Source organism: Aegilops tauschii, chromosome 5 (genome assembly GCF_002575655.3).
Source record: "Aegilops tauschii subsp. strangulata cultivar AL8/78 chromosome 5, Aet v6.0, whole genome shotgun sequence".
In the NCBI taxonomy this organism is placed as follows: Eukaryota; Viridiplantae; Streptophyta; class Magnoliopsida; order Poales; family Poaceae; genus Aegilops; species Aegilops tauschii.
Genome location: NC_053039.3, coordinates 225,415,525 through 225,434,318, shown reverse-complemented (window position 1 = coordinate 225,434,318; position 18,794 = coordinate 225,415,525). Strand labels below are relative to the sequence as shown.

Here is an 18,794-nt window from a genome sequence, read left to right as displayed (position 1 = left end):
ATTAGGGGGTCCTCGGACTGTCGGACTATATACTTTGGCCGGACTGTTGGACTATGAAGATACAAGATTGAACACTTCGTCCCGTGTCCGGGTGGGACTCTCCTTTGCATGGAAGGCAAGCTTGGCAATTCGGATATGTAGATCCTCCCTTGTAACCGACTCTGTGTAACCCTAGCCCCCTCCGGTGTCTATATAAACCGGAGGGTTTAGTCCGTAGGACAACAACAATCATAATCATAGGCTAGCTTCTAGGGTTTAGCCTCTACGATCTCGTGGTAGATTAACTCTTGTAATACTCATATCATCAAGATCAATCAAGCAGGAAGTAGGGTATTACCTCCATCGAGAGGGCCTGAACCTGGGTAAACATTGTGTCCCCCGCCTCCTGTTACCATCCGCCTTAGACGCACAGTTCGGGACCCCCTACCCGAGATCCACCGGTTTTGACACCGACAACCACCCCTCCAAGGGCTACTGTTCATCCAGACCTCCACCGGCTACTGTTCAACCAGCCCTCCACCGACTACTGTTCAACCAGCCCTCCACGGGGTCCTGTTCATCCAGCCCTCCATGGGGTCCTGTTCATCCACCGGCTCGATCGATCGGGGTACTGTTCATCCAGCGGCAACGACCTCTACTACCACGGGGTCCTGTTCATCCAACCCCCACCGGGAACTGTTCATCCAAACCCCCCAACAACACTCACTATTCATCCAGAGGCAGCATCGATCGGCTTCAATTAGCAGTAGTAGCGAAGGAATCGCTCGATCGGGTTCAGTTAACAGCAATTGATCGATCGCTCGGGTTTAGTAACACGTAGCCTACAGTGCAATCGCTCGGGTTCAGTTAGAGCCCAACTCCTCGCTTGGGTTCAGTTAGAGCACAACGCCTCGCACACACGCGCGGACGTACGAGAGAAACGCGCATCGCCCGACCCCCGACCAGCCACCGTAACCGGAAACTCCCTCGATATTTTCCTCGCCCTCGCTTCTACCACAGTTTTCTCCGTCATGGACGGCCCAAAGAATGTCATGCAGCTGCGTCTCCGGCCCGCCCAGGACGAAAAGCCCATTTTCTGTCATGATTTTTTGTCATAGAAGTAGGATCCCACCACATCTATGATAATACCGGGTTTTGTCACAATTATCGTCATAGAAGTGTCATAAGCATGACAGAAAAAATTCCGTTCGGCCCAAAATGTCACGGATGTGTCTTTTTTTGTAGTGCCTGGAGGTGATGTGGAAGGTACTCGACCAATTCATCACCTGAAGACGAAGGAACTCGAGTGCAGTACAGTCGTGAGCAGGCGCTCCATGTCATCCTTTGGGATGCAGACGGCGACGAGCTCGAGGTGCTTCAGTCGTGGTAGAAAAAGAGCGGGCGCGTCATTAAGGGGGGATAGCAGTTCATGAACTTGGCGAGGCGCAGCGTGGGCACGAAGCGGAGCGCGGACGATGGCAGCAAGCGCATATGCCCATCATTGAAACTGAGCTCCTCGAGCTGATCTAGGGCAGGGGATCGGAACCACTCGTCAAGCTTGGCTCGGTCCTTACCATAGGAATGGAACTTGCCGTGATAAGGCCTCTGATCGGGCCATGGTGACTGCCGAGGATCTAGGAGAATGCATCCAAGCTTTTGCGATAGCCATGGAAGAGCTCGTGGGCGTCGAGGAGGTCGACAGGGGTGCGTCTAGGAGAATGCATCCAAGCTTTCCCGGCGCCACCGCCGGGAAAGGGCGGTTTTCCTCGCCCCATATTTGATTGGGAGGAGGGATATGATGACTGTCAACATATTATCGGGGAGGTGCTGATGAAGTCTAGGCCTGCTGGAGTCGCTTGCAGTTCTTTCTTGACCCGCCTCCGCTTGTTGGCAGCCTCGTTCTCCACCTCGTCGGCGGTGACGGAATCCTCTGTCTCCATATTCACGCCGTGCTCCGGTGCTTCAGCAGCGCCGGCGTCGCCACTCCCTCCGATGGGGCACTTCGACGGCATCCTCATACACTGACGGCTTTGAGGACTAAGAGTGGCTTCGAGGATGCGAGCGGAGAGAGAGGATTGTGTGTGTGGCGAGGATGGGGGTGCCCGCTTTGAGGACTGAGAGCGGCATCGAAGATGCGGGCGGAGAGAGAGGATTGTGTGTGTGGCGAGGATGGGGATGCCGGCTTTGAGGACTGAGAGCGGCGTCGAGGATGCGGGCGGAGAGAGAGGATTGTGTGTGTGGCGAGGCTGGGGGTGCGGCCACTCGAGCGCGCCAATAATACAGACCAGTGGGAGCAAGGCGGGCGGTGGTCAAAGGCTGTCTCGCTTCCCGGTGAGCCTACGCGGCGGACTTCTGGCATTCATATACCATCATCTCATGGAGCAAGGCGGGCGCGCCATTAATATGGAGTAGTGGGAGTGAGGTGGGTGGCGGTCAAAGGGCTAGCTCGCCTCCCGGTGAGCCTGCGCGGCGGACTGCTGGCACGCCTACCGTCATTTCAAATAGTTAGTAGCACGCCTCGGCCTCCCGGTCTGCTTGCTAGCATACGTCTCATCAACTCAAGCATGCCCGTACGGCACACGGGACCCGTGCGCGACACGCATTATATTGATTTTCCTTTTTAATGATTAATTATGCCGCTTTATTGCTTAACCGAAGCACGACACTTACATTGTTGGTCTAACGCCCACGGTTTGAATAAAGAGTTCGTTTGCGATATTGGTTGATAATTATTTATAATTTCCTGTATGTAAGAAGATTATATCAAAACTTGTCTCAAATGTGAAAAAAATATCACAGTCTATTGGTGTCCATATGACACCACAATAAATTTCATGAATTTGAACTTAGTTTTGCATTTATTGAATTTTAAAATCAAGATTCTAGATGTTAGAAATTTCTTGCATGGGGACTAAACATGCACCCAGGGACACGTACGCATATGATTTTGCAATCCATTTTCATGCACTATCACGGGTCTCATGTAGATCAAATTTGATTTTGCACATTTAAATCCCTGGGAAATCAACCAATGTATAAAACACGAATAGATGTTATCTATTTTTTTCAATTTTCAACATTAAACTCCTTTGGTCGCATGTTCTCTGCAGAAAAACTTTGACATGCATTTTTGGGCCACATGCACGCGGTGGTCCTAGGACACTCACTCGAGTGTGCCCGTGAGGTCGCCGCCATCACTATGACATGCGATGAGAGAGGTTAATTTGACCAACAAGGATGGTCATTTTTTGTTTTTGTTATATGCACGGTAGGAGTATATATATAGTACGTGTTGAAGAGGGTGGCCGGGGGCAATACTATGCGTCATATAGGACACTCACTCGCATGCGATGCTTCCATCCGTGGGCCCGCAAGGTTGTCCTCCATCACTTTGACCCAGCAAGGAGGTTTCTTTTTGGGTTGTGTTGCGGTAGGAGTATATAGTACGCGTCGAAGAGGGGAGGAGGGGGCCGGGGCAGCACATATATACTACACACACGTCATTAATCGATCTCGCTCCATGTGGGGACTTTTCGGTTTTCGAGGCAGGTGCCGCAAACATGTTGTGCATATTGGGTATTAAAAACATCACCAACACATTGGGCCACATGCATACGATGGTAGTCACTCATCCGCCTGCGACTCTTCCCTCCATGGGCCCGCGAGGTCGTCCTCCATCTAATATATGACACAACGAGAAAGGTAATTTGACGGACAAGGAGGATTACTTTTGGGTTGTGTTACGGTACGTACGCAGGAGTATATATTACGCGTCGGAGAGGGGAGGGGGCAACACACACACACATATATATATACATACACACACATACAGCCGGTCTATTTTGCTAATATTAGCAGAATAACTATTCTGATAACACTTCCGCAGTGCACGCTCAACATATTTTGATTTTTTTGAATTTTTCGGTACTATTTTTGCTCCAGTTTTACAACCATTTGTCGAAACGAGGCGTGCGATACGCTGTTGGAAAGCTACGGACGAGGCACAACTTTTATATGTCGAAATGTTTTTGAGATTCCTTACGGTTTTAAGCTAATTTTGAACATCGTGCGGCTGACGACGAGTGGCAGCGGCCGTTTTTCGCGAAATTTTACAACCGTTGGTCGGAATGATTCAAATTATACGCCATTGGAAAGATATCGATGAGGCGCACTTTTTCATGTAGAACACTCTCTCTGTTTCCTTACGGTTTAAGAGCAGTTTTAAGATTACTGAAATGCGGGCACTCTGTTTTTCGTGGCACCAAAATCGACGGGTGAACCAGATCAGAGAGATAACCGCACTGCATCAGACGGAAAACCGCACCGCATCAGACGGGTAAGTGAACTTCATGATTTATTATGTCGGACGTAAACTTTCTCAGGCAAGTTTTTGTTGCCTTTTTTTCAACATTTTTTATGAACGAGTGGACCTCAGAGACGAGGGTAAATGAATCGCACGAATATCAAAAGTGAACCACATTAGAAAAATGCTTTTTCTTCGACACAATTTTTGCACTTCATATTTGGCGTAAGTGATCGGCGACACTACCAAAAATGAACCGCATCACTATCGAAAATGAACCGCATTGCTTTTTTTCCCTAGAAAATTTTCGCACAAATGCACAAGTGAACATCTTCACTTTTTAAAAGTGAAACGTAACACGCTCTCTAAGAGGAAACTGCAGTGCACTCTAGTCTTAAAAAAAGTCCACTCCAAAGGACTTTGAAGAACACTCTAAACATTATTGTTCTCTATAGAGCTTGGTTTTTCGATAGTGCACTGCATACATTATTTTGGTTAATGAAATTTGCACTGCGGGGACGAGGCAAGTGGACTGCATTGTTTGTTTGCACGCTACACACTACACACAAGAATTCATCCACATCTCTTTACTCTCTGCATTTTCTCAAACAACAAAATGAACTTCTTTTAAAGGAAAAGTGATGCTCTCTTGTCCTTCGTTGTTGAGTGCACAACAAATTATTTTTCCAACAAATGAAAAACATGGGTGTAGTGGGCTGCATCAATCAGCTGCAATAACCCTTTTTTCATGAAAATGAACCTCTCTAACATACCAATCGAACTGCATTTGACCAAACTTAAACAAAAACAAAAAAGAGTCAACTTGTGAAAGAAGCGAACTACTCCAACATACACAACAAACTGCATCATCACTGGACAAAAATATTCTTTGCACTTTTTTGAAGCTACTCCAACGAGACACAGGGAGTTCGGCGGCAAGGGGCTCGCCCACCTCCAGGAACCTTTGCTATCGATGTACTTCCTATAGGGGAAGACAGAGCTACAAGTGCCCGTGCTATGGACTGCAGTCACAGGTGAAATCCGGGCAGGACGGGGGTCGCCGGTTCTTAGTAGATCGGCGGAGGTTGGAGGAGTTGTACGTTGGCCCAAGGACAAGGGGAACAGCGTGCCTGCCCGACAACGGAGGAGGTGCACAACCCACAGGGTGGGGGCAGTAGTTTTACGAGCCCAGCGTTCGCTGAGTTGCACTTCCCCGTGAGCAGGACTGCACGCCCGTGTGCAGAATCGCAGTCGCCGGCTTGGACAACAACACGAGCATCAAGGACGTAGGCGGCCTCGCCGGAGAGGAGTGAGGTAGGCTGCCTCCTCTTCTCATCGGGGATCTTCTCCTGCCGGATCCATGGCAGAGAGGAGTAGCTGGGGTCGGGCTCACCGGATCCGCGACGGAGAGAGAGGTCAGGCTTGGTGGGGAGCCCTCTCCTCCATGGTTGCCGGGCGGCGATTGTCGGAGAAGTGGGAGGAAGAAGAAGGAAAGGAGAGGGGGGAGGGTGGCTCGCCTCCGGTGCTGCTATGGCCGTCCGGCGCGGTAGCGTGAGGAGAGGAAGGACGACAGGAACCCATGTGGCGGTGGCGATCTTGAGGAGGGGAAGACGAGGGGAGGTGGAGCCAGATCTGCCGGATCCGGCGGCTGCTGGGCGGGGCTTGGCCGCCGGATGTAGTTTGTTGGTCGGGGCACGACCTTGTGTAGCGGCGGTGGGCGAAATAGGAAGGTGGGGCGGGAGGATGATGGTGGTGGGGTGGGGCACCGCGGTGGCTGGGGCTGTCCCCGTGGTCACTGGCTGTCGGAAGTGGAGGCGGGAGGAGGCGGCGGGGGAGTAAGAAGGTGGGAGGGATGGGGGCGTTGGGGCGGCGGAAGGGTGGGGATGGTGGGGAGCCGCACAGTAGGAGGTGGTGGGGCGCCGGAGGGATGGGGATGGTGGGGCCACGGGAGTGGGGGCGGTGGGGCACCGTGTAGTCGTGGTGGTGGGGAAGAAGGTGGGCAACGAGCGCTAGGTGGGGTGGGGGTGGGTGGGCTAGCGTAGTTTTCTCCGGTTGTTGTGCAGTTCGGGTCAGGTGGACGGAGGAGTTCAGAAGTGTGAGCAGAATAACACTAGTCTCTATTCCTAATAGAGCAGTTGGTAGTCTCCATTTCGGGGTTTTTTTCGTCCCACCTCCCACCTTGGTCTGATTTTTTTCGCTGGATTTTTCGTCTGTTTTTTTCCTTACTCCCCTCTCCCCGTAACGAAAAAAATCGGCTGACCACCTAGCGAGTCCCCTCGCACGAAAAACAATCGGACGGAGTGAGGCACCCTCGCATGAGAAAAAATCAGACGAACGAGGCCGCCCTCGATCTATTCTCTATGTCGACGGAAACCACGCCGCTGCCGCCATCGCAGATCCCTTCGCCGCCGCCGATCTATTCGCTATCTCTACGTCGACGGGAACCATGCCCTAGCCTCCATCGCGGATCCTTTTGCTGGCGTCGAGGTCCTAGAAGAGCCGCCACCGCCTTCATTGCGGACCCCCAGGACGTCGTCGGGACACCGCCGCTGAGGTCCGCCATCGCCGCCGTCGAGGTCCGGGAGGGGCATGATCCCAGGGTGATTTGCATCCCGGGGCACCACCCGCTCATTGCCGGGATGCCCGAGCCCGCCAAGAAGTCCGCCATGCCGCGAAGGGGCTCCTGGGGGCACGAACCATAGCTGCACCGTCAGACCATCGCGCTCAACTTCGAGGAGAGGATGCCCGTCAAGGAGCGACGACCCTCCTCCTCCTCCGAACAAGATCCCAAAGTGCCTGTTCCACCTGTATGTGCTCTGCACACCTGAATTGAACATGTTATGTCTTCCTGCTTCTGAAGCTTAAACTGTATGTGCAGGAGAAGAGAGCTCGATGAGCTGCACGGCCTCACGCACAATGAGCAGGACGCCCAGGGAAATGGAGCCCTACTCGCCGGTCTCCGACCGCCGGCGTCGGCAGCACCGCTGCCTCCTCCAACCCTCCTTGTCGGTCGCCCGCGTGCTGGTGCGAGGTAAGCTCAATGCTCTCGGCAAGGTATGTGATCAGATTCAGATGGGCTCTTCTTCAGTTGCTCTATTTGCCTTTTATTTGAACTGATCCGACGCTGGGAAATTTTATTTCAGGAAGCCATGGAGTAGAGGGAGCAGACGCAGAATCTATTGTACACATCAAATCGAATCAATGGTGGTTTTCTACAAGCACATCAGTGCAAAAAATGACAATTGATAGCCTCTCCTGTAGCTATCATACCATGTGTTGTGTCACTAAGTTACAGTATCAACTGCAGTCTACATATTTTCAGATTAATGAAGTTTATAGCCCTCCAATGCAGTATCAGTATGCTTTATAAAATTATTCGAGTATTGCAAAATTGCATGATACATCAAATTGGAGCGTATCCTACTTTTTATGGACTGTGGACTTATGTTGCTTATTTAGAGGCTGCCATACATGGATCAGGTATGATATTGATTGCAGAAATTTCTATACGACTGTTGTGAATTTTGACCTATTTCTTCCTGATTTAGGAGAACTACAATTTTTTGGTGCATGATCTAAAATAGTTTCAACAAATCCTCCCCTAATGTTCTTAATGTTCTGTGGTACACAATTTGGGTAAAGGAGAGCACATTACTCTAATGTTTCTGCAGATGATATTAAATTGGACATTTCAATGGATAATATATGGTATTGACTTGGACATTGGTGTTGTGGAACACTCTAGCAGGTTTTGGATCTTATAGAAGTATCAGTTGGCAGGGTCTGAAAATCACGGTGTAAGTGTTTCAGCCTATTAATCTGTAGATAAAAAAGTCCGTACATCTCTACCAATAAGGCAATAATCCCGAAGAAAGTTCTACTATTGCAAACGCTCCAACTGAACAAGGAATATGAATGTTTAAATGAAGAAAGAAGCCAGTTTCTCCAGAAGGAATACAGAATAATATTTTGGATTATTTACTTGAGGTATTTCCTTGACTTCATTCTTTATTTTCTCATCCCTCATTATTGGTACTATATAATGGCAATTTGGGACGTTGCAGCTTAATTTTTTGGCAACATATGTTGCTTATTAGATGGCCATTTAGGATGCATCCGTGAATTTCTGAATTTACTCTCTTTTAGCTCTGCTAGGAGTGGGATTAATCTTTCTTTATATTGATTGCTCTTTGTTAGTACAACCAATATTTTACTGAATAAAAACTTAACTCTTGATTAATTAAGTGGTAGTTGGTGGAGTACATAATTGATCAATTGTATGGCAGTGAATAAAAATGTAACTCAATTGTATGGCAGTGACCATAATTGAACTGTTGATTAGTTGTCAACGATGTTTTCATAAACAAAATAATAATTTTTTTCTTATATTGGGAAAGTTGGGCTATAGATCGTGATCATTAATCGAGTTCACTTTTTGGGCAGTGTAAGTAATAGACATTGGGCAGTAATCTGGCTAAATTTACTGCAGTATAAAATTTGTAGAAGGTGGCGTAGCATTTTAGTTGTTATTACTATTCAAAGGAGATGCATGTGCTGATTCATTTTAGCAGGAGAAAGTGGTTCTTTATTCCGTGAAAAAATGACAGAACTTGATTCACACACTCCATCTAATTCATGGCCAAAATTCAGGTTATGGGGAAGTGTGTGTTCAAATGAATCTAGCATGCCAATAACATTTGTTGGTTCCTGAGAACTCACATGAAGTAGTACTATATCACACTCTTCCGTGCCAAGGAAGGCTGGATCGCTAGCAAGTCGTCCATCATGCTGGCTGCTGTACACCAAGAATGCCAGCGAGAACATGTATATTCCATAAACTTTTTCATTGTATTATACTCCCTCCGTCCTTGAAAGAGTGTACTTCCAACTTTGTTGGAATGTTTGACTGTATTTATACAATAATACGTCAACATTTATGCCTTCAATTTGGTAGCATTAGATTCATGATAAAATATATTTTCACCATGTACCTTTTGGTTTCACAAACATTGATATATTTTTGCACGAACTCGGTCAAACATTGAGATAGTTTGACCCTCCAACAAAATTGAAAGTACACGATTTCAAGGACAGAGGGAGTATTATGTAAAAGTGGCAAAGTACTGTTCTTGTCATTGCTTTAGTAAACATACATATGCAGTATGGCTATGAAGCTGAATGAATGCTCAATGTTGAGTTGAAGACTTCAAGATATTCATAATTTGTTGTGTGTGTTTTGATTAAAATGTTAAAGTTGGCCGGCCTCAAGCTGCCAGACTATGGATAGAGGGATATATGCCCGTCTCTCTTTTTTGCATGTTCTCTAAATACATGCAACTTATATGGCACAATTTCCATGCCACTTGGAAGTTGTAACACCACATGATTTGGTGATTTGTCAAAGGTCCGTGGTGTCGGAGAAGAAGAGGGGGGCACTGGGCCAACGGAGGAGGCGGCTAGGGTAGGGCAGGCCGACGAGGCATACCACGGTAGTTGCTATGAGAGGGGATTAGGGTGGAGAGTAGGGCGGTATGCTGGGACTCCTTGGTGATTCATGGGGAAGGACGGTGTGAAGGAGAGAGAGCTCTATGACGAAGGTGAGGTGGGTGTCATCCGGTTTTAAAGGAGAGGGCTCCAGCGAGAAATGTCCCGCTAGGGTGGAAACAGAGCGGGAAGGGAAGGATCGACTTGAAAATTGGTGCGTCGTGGGGTGTTTTTTTATGTTGGGCACGTGTGTTGGAGATAACATGGCGGATAGTCTGGACAATCATATTTATTCCCCACATATGGTATGAGCTTTGGGGAAGCCTGGACTGTCCAGACGGTTGAATTTTGAGAAGTCTACTGGTCGCCTGTTTGATGTTCGAAGTTCGAACACACTCAGACGCATGAGGAAGAAATGCGGCTCGACCTTGAAGACGATTTTAATCATTTGTTTTATTTATTTCTATGTATTATAGCGCGTAGCAACGCACGGGCGTTCTACTAGTATTAGCAGAATAAGACTCTTAAGAGGTGTTAGCAGAATATATAGGGCGGGTCTATTCTATTAACTGCACGCGTTGTTTTTTCGGTACTGTTCTCATTCTAGTTTTTTAACCGTTTATCGGAACGATGCGTGTAATATACCGTTGAGAAGCTATGGATTAGGCGCAACTTCGCCATGTTGAAAACTTTTCGAGATTCATCATATTTTAAGAGCAGTTTCGAAAATTGTGCGGCTCACGACGAATGTCAGCAAGCGTTGTTTCGCGTTTTCTTCTAAACCGCTCGTCGAAATGAATCAAATGATATACCGTCGGAAAGATATCGTCGAGGCGCATATTTTTCATATCTATTATTTTCTCTAATTCGTTACGGTTTAAGAGCAGTTTCAAATTTACTAAATCACGAAATTGTGTTTTTGATTTTTTTTTAATTTTTCGGTACTGTTTTCACTCCAATTTTTGAACCATTTGTCGAAACGAGGCGTGCGATACGCCGTTGGAAAGCTACGGACGAGGCACAACTTTCATATGTCAAAATGTTTTTGAGATTACTTAGGGTTTTAAGTTAATTTTGAAAATCGTGCGGCTGACGACAAGTGGCAGCGACCTTTTTTGCAAATTTTTACAAACCGTTGGTCGGAATGATTCAAATTACACGCCATTGGAAAGATATCGATGAGGCGCAACTTTTTCATGTAGAACACTCTGTTTCCTTACAATTTAAGAACTGTTTTAAGATTACCGAAATGCGGGCACTTTGTTTTTCACGGCACCAAAATCAACGGGTGAACCGGATCACAAAGAAAACCGCACTGCATCGGACGAAAAACCGCACTGCATCAGACGGAAAACCGCACTGCATCAGACGGGTAAGTGAACTTCATGATTTATTTTGTCGGACGTAAACTTTCTGAGGCGTTTTTTGTGAGCTTTTGTTGCCTTTTTTTCAACATTTTTTATGAACGAGTGGACCTCATAGACGAGGGCAAGTGAATCGCACGAATATCAAAAGTGAACCACATTAGAAAAATGCTTTTTCTCCGACACAATTTTTGCACTTCATATTTGGCGTAAGTGATCCGCGGCACTACCAAAATAGAACCGCGTCACTACCGAAAGTGAACCGCATTGCTTTTTTTTGTTTCCCTAGAAAATTTTCGCACAAATGCACAAGTGAACATCTTCACTTTTTAAAAGTGAACCGTAACACGCTCTCTAAGAGGAAACTGCAGTGCACTCTGGTCTTAAAAAAAGTCCACTCCGAAGGAGTTTGAAGTACACTCTACACATTATTATTCTCTATAGAGTTTGGTTTTTCGATAGTGCACTGCATATCTTATTTTGGTTAATGAAATTTGCAGTGCGGGGACGAGGCGAGTGGACTGCATTGTTTGTTTGCACGCTACACACTACATACAAGAATTCATACACATCACTTTACTCTCATTTCCTCTCTGCATTTTCTCAAACTACAAAATGAACTTCTTTTAAAGGAAATGTGATGCTCTCTTGTCCTTCGTTATTGAGTGCACAACAAATTATTTTTCCTACAAATGAAAAACATGGGTGTAGTGGGCTGCATCAATCGGCTGCAATAACCCTTTTTCTTCATGAAAATGAACCTCTCTAACATACCAATCAAACTGCACTGGACCAAACTTAAACAAAAACAAAAAAGAGTCAACTTGTGAAAGAAGCGAACTACTCCAACATACACAGCAAACTGCATCATCACTGGACAAAAATATTCTTTGCACTTTTTTGAAGCTACGCCAACGAGACACATGGAGTTCGGCGGCAAGGGGCTCGCCCACATCCAGGCACCTTTGCTGTCGATGTACTTCCTATAGGGGAAGACAGAGCTGCAAGTGCCCGTGCTATGGACTATAGTCACAGGTGAAATCCGGGCAGGACGGGGGTCGCCGGTTCTTAGTAGATCGGCGGAGGTTGGAGGAGTTGTACGTTGTCCCAAGGAAAAGGGGAACTACGTACCTGCTCGACAACGGAGGAGGTGCACAACCCACGGGGTGGGGGCAATAGTTTTACAAGCCCGACGTTGGCCGAGCTGCACTTCCCCGTGGGCAGGACTGCACGCCCGTGTGCAGAGTCGCAGTCGCCAGCTTGGACAACGGCGCGAGCAGCAAGGACGAAGGCGGCCTTGCCGGAGAGGAGTGAGGGTAGGCTGCCTCCTCTTCTCATCAGGGATCTTCTCCTGCCGGATCCATGGCAGAGAGGAGTAGCTGGGGTCGGGCTCACCGAATCTGCGGCGGAGAGTGAGGTCAGGCTTGGTGGGGAGCCCTCTCCTCCATGGTCGCCGGGCGGCGATTATCGGAGAAGTGGGAGGAAGAAGAAGGAAAGAAAAGGGGGGAGGGTGGCTCGCCTCCGGTGCTGCTATGGCCGTCCGGCGCGGCGGCGTGAGGAGAGGCAAGACGACAGGAACCCATGCGGTGGTGGCGATCTTGAGGAGGGGAAGACGAGGGAAGGTGGAGCCAGATCTGCCGGATCCGGTGGCTGCTAGGCAGGGCTTGGCCGCCGGATGTAGTTTGTTGGGCGGGGGCACGACCCTGTGCAGCGGCGGCGGGCGAAATAGGAAGGTGGGGCGGGGGGATGATTGTGGTGGGGTGGGGCGGCGCGGTGGTCGAGGTTGTCCCAGTGGTCGCCGGCTGTCGGTAGTGGAGGTGGGAAGAGGCGGGGGGGAGGGGGGGAGTAAGAAGGTGGGAGGGATGGGGGCGGTGGGGCACCGGAAGGGTGGGGGTGGTGGGGAGCCGCGCGGTGGGAGGTGGTGGAGCGCCGGAGGGATGGGGATGGTGGGGGCCACGGGAGTGGGGGCGGTGGGGCGCCGGGTAGTTGTGGTGGTGGGGAAGAAGGTGGGCAACGAGCGCTAGGTGGGGTGCGGGGGTGGGTGGGCCAGCGCGGTTTTCTCCGGTTGCTGTGCGGTTCGGGTCAGATGGACGGAGGAGTGCATAAGTGTTAGCAGAATAAGACTCTTAAGAGGTGTTAGCAGAATAAGACTCTTAAGGGGTCTTATTCTGCACACCAAATCGCTTATTTTGCTAACACTACATCCGGACTCCCAGCGGCGCTCGGTCAACCCCCACCCCGGGGCAACTTCCCCCGCCACTCCATAGTGCCCGTCCCACCCACTCCCTCTCCTACCAACCTTCTTCCCAGCATCGCCCACCCTCTCCACCTACCTCTCGCCAGATCTCGCCATCACGTCCTGGTTGGCGACGGATCCGGTCCTCCCTTGGGCGCATGCCTCCCCCTCCCCAATGAACTCGCTCCGACCACCCACCCATCGACTGCCTCTGCTCGCCTAGATTCTACCGGAGGCTCCGCAGGCCTCGATCTGGTCCGGCTGCCACAAATGCCGGCGGATTCATCAGGGGAAGGAGCGACCATGAGTGAGGTCTTCGAGGGCTACGCAGGGCAGTACTACGAGATCTCCGCTGCCCACTCCCGCAAGTGCGCCACCGCCTCCACCGCCGACGACGGTACGCACGCACGACCCCCCCCCCCCTCTCTCTCGCGCCAGAACCCCAGATCCCGATTGTTTCTTCTGTATCTTGGTCTCGTCCTCTTCTCTGCCTGTTCGCTTCACCAGAGAAGAAGCGGAAGAAGTTGTGTGAGATCCACGCCGACGTGCAGGAGTCTGAATCGCTGGTAAGAACCGGCTGAACTCTCTACAATTTTTGTTTTGTTAGTCTTCCTTCCATGCTCAGCTGTCAGTTCTAGCTATGTTGTGCATCCAATTTCTGTTTGGCTGGCTTCCCGTAGATCAGGAGGATGGATTTGGAGGTCCGGAAGCACTCCCTGTGTTGGCCACAAAGGTGAAAACCTACGGCAGTCCAGCTCACTCCATCGGGTGATATTTTTTGTTTAGATGCAGCTCACTTTCACAACAGCGTCCGACGAATCGCTGGAGCAGTCCACACAACATGCACGTGCGGCCATCAACGACTCCCTATGCAGTGCACTTGCAGGCGCCGGCTCTTCCATCTTCAAAATTTGTTGGTAGCCACTGGAGATGGTCTAGTCCAGGTCGGCTGGGTGACCCCGCGGTTCACACTTTGTTCACAATAGTTTGTTCAGTGCGCTTGGTTTTATGGCCATTAGCTATTGGATTTTTATTTTAAAATAATCGCTGAAGTGGTTCTGCCTCTGGATGCCGCAGACGTGCAGTTCGGTAGGAGATAATTGCACGTATCATCCCGGAACTTGCTGGCGAGGTCCAATTCAGTCCTGGAAGTTGAGTATTGATCCAATACGGTCCTGATTCTTGAAAATACGTCCACACTACGGTCCTGGAACTTGGGCGGGCAGTCCTGGCTCTACACTTGGCGTACGTACCGCGTATCAGCCCCTGTGCCACGTCATCACAGGTCTCGCCCGTCAGCCTCGGGCCCAGCAGTCAGCGCGGTGCCCACCCGTCAGTGCGCGACGCGGTGGTCATTTTGCGTTGCCCCCTCTCCCCCGTCTCTCTGTCTCTCCACTTCTCCTTCTCTTCCCCGATTGAAAACAGAGGAGGGAGCAGAGCACTGTGAGACGGCACGACGGCGGATGATCGGTGACCCGGCGACCGTCCGATGGTAGTTCCTGAGGCGGAGGAAGCGACTGCGACGTCGCCGAAACCCATAGGGCTGATTTCTACGGTGATGGAGGGCCCTCGACGGCAACTCGATGGCGAGCCTGCTCCGACGTACGGTAAGATTCGCCGACGAACTACTTAGGCACGGTTTTGGGCCGAATTGCGCTCTTTGTTTTGATTAGGTCGTCTGCACATATGTAGTCATTTGTGTTAGTACATTTTCTGCAATTGGGGGGAATTCGGCTAGGGTTTTGTTACTGTACAGTTCAAAGACTGAACTTCTAGTGATTTTTTTTTGCAGTGGAGCGCAGTGGGTGGTTCACTGTTGAGGTGATACATGGTGGATTTTTCTTTGGCAGTGGCAACAATAGGTGCTATTTGGATGGACAGAAGGTTTGCTATGATTACTGTCATGTGGAGAGGGCATATTCCAGATTTTTTGAAGAGTTAGTAGAGCAGTTGGGTTATGAAAAGGCTGGCAGAATTGATATGTACTGGTTGCCCCATGGGTCTCAGATTAATGAAGGTGCTGCTAGGCTATTGTGCAATGATGCAGACATAGATGCTATGTATTTAATGATCAATCGAGGGCACCATTTTCAAATGATATACCTTGATCATGTAGACAGCCATATTTCAGGAGGAGCTGAATGGGATGATGTAGTGGCTAATCCAGTAGCCCAAATTCCTGTTGTTTTCAGTCCAAAGAAGATGCCAAGTAGATATGGAAATGAAAGCAATACATCCTGTAGTGTTGTGGATGAAAGTCAAGATATTCAGAGTCATGACCAGTTATTTGTAAAACTCAGACCAAGAGGACAGAAAATAGAAGAGGAGGAAGAACCAAATGCAGATTCAGATTCAGATTCTGATAGTGATTATGTCTGGGATTATTGATAGTGATTATGACTTGGAGGATGGGGATGAGGATTTGTTCCAGGAGCAGCTACAACCATTGGAAGATACGAAAGGGAAGAAGGTGGTGGAGGACTGCAACTCTGAAGATGAGGAATTGGATGCTCCAGCTTCAGAAGAAGATGAAATGAAATTCAATTTCAAATCATTTACTGATGCAGACATGCATGAGCCAAAGTTCCATGCAGGACAATTGTTCTCTTCAGTGGAGCTTATGAGGAAAGCAGTTAGAGAGTATAGTTGCAAAGAGAGAGTGAACATCACATTCCCAAAAAATGACAAAATTAGGCTTGGTGCAAAGTGTGAGAAAGGATGCCCCTGGTATCTCTATGCACCTTGGGATAACAGGACAAATTCAATAATGGTGAAAACATTTAATGGCGAGCACACTTGTGAGAAGAAGTGGCAAGTCACGGCCTTTACAGCCGGTACATTGCTGACAAATATGTTGACAAGATTAGGGCATGTGAGAAGATAACATTGAAGGCCTTAGCAGGTTTTGTGCAGGAAGATTGGATATGACAATTAAAAGGGGCAAGCTAGGGAGAGCTAGGAGAATTCCATATGATATTATATATGGTGATGAGATTGCACAATACAACTTGCCGTGGGACTATGCAAATGAGCTGAGGAGATCTAATCCTGGTACTACTTTCTTTGTTGAACTTTCAGATGAGGGGCAATTTCAAAAATATTACTTCTCATTTGATGCATGCAAAAGGGGGTTCTTATTAGCTTGTAGGCCCATTATTTTCCTAGATGGCTGCCACTTGAAGACACAATATGGAGGTGTGCTTTTAAGTGCTGTAGGAATGGATCCTAATGATTGGATATTTCCTGTGGCTCATGTAGTAGTGCAAAGTGAAGATACAAAAGCATGGAGATGGTTCTTGATTGCTTTGAAGCAAGATCTTGGCATAAATAACACAGATCTCTGGACCATCATGTCTGACAAGCAAAAAGTAATTCCTTTGCATTATTATCTTACTTCAATATGTATCAGAACTTATGTGCATGCTTATATAGTTTGTAATGTGTGAAATGTCAATGTTTTTGCATGGTTTAATTAAAGCAGTCAAGGAATTGTTCCCTCTCTCACCACATAGATTTTGTGTGAGGCATCTATGGCAGAATTTCAACAAGAGCCTTTAAGAATCATTTATGGAAATGTGCTAGAAGTACTACAGAGGGAAGGTTTAGGGAAAATATGAACCAAATGTTGGTTCTCAGCAAAGAGGCCCATGATTGGCTAGATGAGTTGGATCCTAAAACATGGGTCAGCGCTTATCAAAATGATTTCGCAAAGTGTGATGTGCTGCTCAATAACAATTGTGAAGTCTTCAACAGATACATCCTGGAAGCTAGGGAAATGCCAATCATAAGCATGTGCCAGAGGATCAAGGGCCAGAACATGGGAAAGAATTATGGAAAACAACAAGAGGCCTTGAAGTGGCATGATACTCAGAGAGCACAGGGCCACGGTCAATCACCTCCTTCATGTGACAAATGACAGGATACACAATCGTCTTCTTCCTCGGCGACGATGGCCCGTACGACGACACAATTTCACACGCGACAAACTCTTCAAGTGATTGTGGAGGAGGATCTGTACACAGCGCAATCTTAGGCTCGAGTATCTCCACATCCAGCACTTTGCCAACTTTGGACGGCTCGCGGAGCCACACCATTACCTCAAGCTCGCGCCGGTTCTTTGGCGGTATGATCTCTATCAGTTCACCTCCTAAACCATTGAGCACATCTGACACTGATTGCGTCTACCATGCCTGATCTGGGAGCCCTTCGAAGCTTAACTTACTCTTGTACTCAAGCGCATCCGGAGTGCCGCGAACTCTCTGAGCCAACGCTGAAACTGAATCCACCGACGGCAACACTTGAGCTTCATCGATGGGTGCAGCACCACCGTGCACTTCTCCTTCGTTGAGAAAAACAGCCATAGGTCATGCGGGGGGCAGGCTACCTCGATGCTCACCTCTGACTACAGCACGCCGCAACGCGCCTCAATGGCGCCATGCAGAGCGGCCGGCGTCACAGCCTCATCGTCGTCTCCAACTGCCTTGGACACAAGAACAAGCTTGTTGTACCGAGCCTCCAATGCATCCATTGATGTCGTCTGGGCCAGCAAGACACGGCTCCTCTCCAGACGGATACAGGGCTCACCCCGACGCCAAACCTCCTGGGATACGCCCTCTCCAGCAAACTGTGCCCGTATCCATCACCGCCGGCGACCGCCGCCGACGGGCCATCGCCGTCTTTTCTCTCCGCAGCGAGGGAAATGCTGGAGGTCATGCTCGCGCCGCCCATCGCTGCTGCAAGAGAGAAGCTAGGGTTCATGGGTGGGGAATTGGGGATCCCCCCACCCACCGAATGGTCAACCGTGTTAACCACCGCGTCGCGCACTGATGGGTGGGCATCGCGCTGATTGCTAGGCCTGGGGCTGACGGGCAGGACCCGTGATGACGTGGCACAGGGGCTGACATGCGGTACGTACGCCAAGTGTAGAGCCGGGACTGGCTGCCCAAGTTCCAGGACCGTAGTGTGGACGTAGTTTCAAGAATCAGGACCGTATTGGATCAATACTCAACTTCCAGGACCGAGTTGGACCTCGCCGGCAAGTTCCGGGATGATACGTGCAATTATCTCGTCCGGTAGCGCCCCATTGCAGTTTGGTATTACTTTTCCTGCAGATAGGTGTCTTAGTGCAGTTTGGCTCGATCGGCAATGCAGTTCGGCTGGTTTGTGGATGCAGGTTTCTGTGTGTACTGCTTGTGTTAAATAATGATATGTGTAAATTGCAGGGACTTGTTTTGTAAGAAAATGTTACCCGAGATGCAGTTCATTTTAAAATTCCTTTGTGGTTAATTTTGTAAAACGAGAAAAAAACATGAAAAATAAGGAATGGATATGTATGTTTTGAAGCTCACTTTGTTCTCTCACATAGTTCCCTATAAAACTCCTTTGTGGCTCACTTGGTACTCCGAAACAAAAACACCTCAGAAGAAGC

The 18,794-nt window shown here is 48.8% G+C and overlaps 3 long non-coding RNA genes across 3 annotated transcripts; 2 read left to right on the top strand and 1 right to left on the bottom strand.

Moving 5' to 3' along the window:
- Positions 1 to 6,540: 6,540 nt before the first annotated feature.
- Positions 6,541 to 9,213, top strand: LOC141023356 (uncharacterized). The gene is made up of 4 exons (XR_012184515.1): positions 6,541 to 7,089; positions 7,161 to 7,336; positions 7,426 to 8,269; positions 8,933 to 9,213. It is a non-coding gene; the product is annotated as an uncharacterized lncRNA (long non-coding RNA).
- Positions 9,214 to 11,928: 2,715 nt separating this feature from the next.
- LOC141023357 (uncharacterized) lies at positions 11,929 to 12,960 on the bottom strand. Its single transcript, XR_012184516.1, has 2 exons — positions 12,650 to 12,960; positions 11,929 to 12,530 (listed from the first exon to the last, which is right to left on the bottom strand). It is a non-coding gene; the product is annotated as an uncharacterized lncRNA (long non-coding RNA).
- A 385-nt stretch (positions 12,961 to 13,345) lies between these two features.
- On the top strand, positions 13,346 to 16,873 carry LOC109757708 (uncharacterized). Its single transcript, XR_012184514.1, has 4 exons — positions 13,346 to 13,932; positions 14,047 to 14,310; positions 14,444 to 14,973; positions 15,159 to 16,873. It is a non-coding gene; the product is annotated as an uncharacterized lncRNA (long non-coding RNA).
- Positions 16,874 to 18,794: the final 1,921 nt, after the last annotated feature.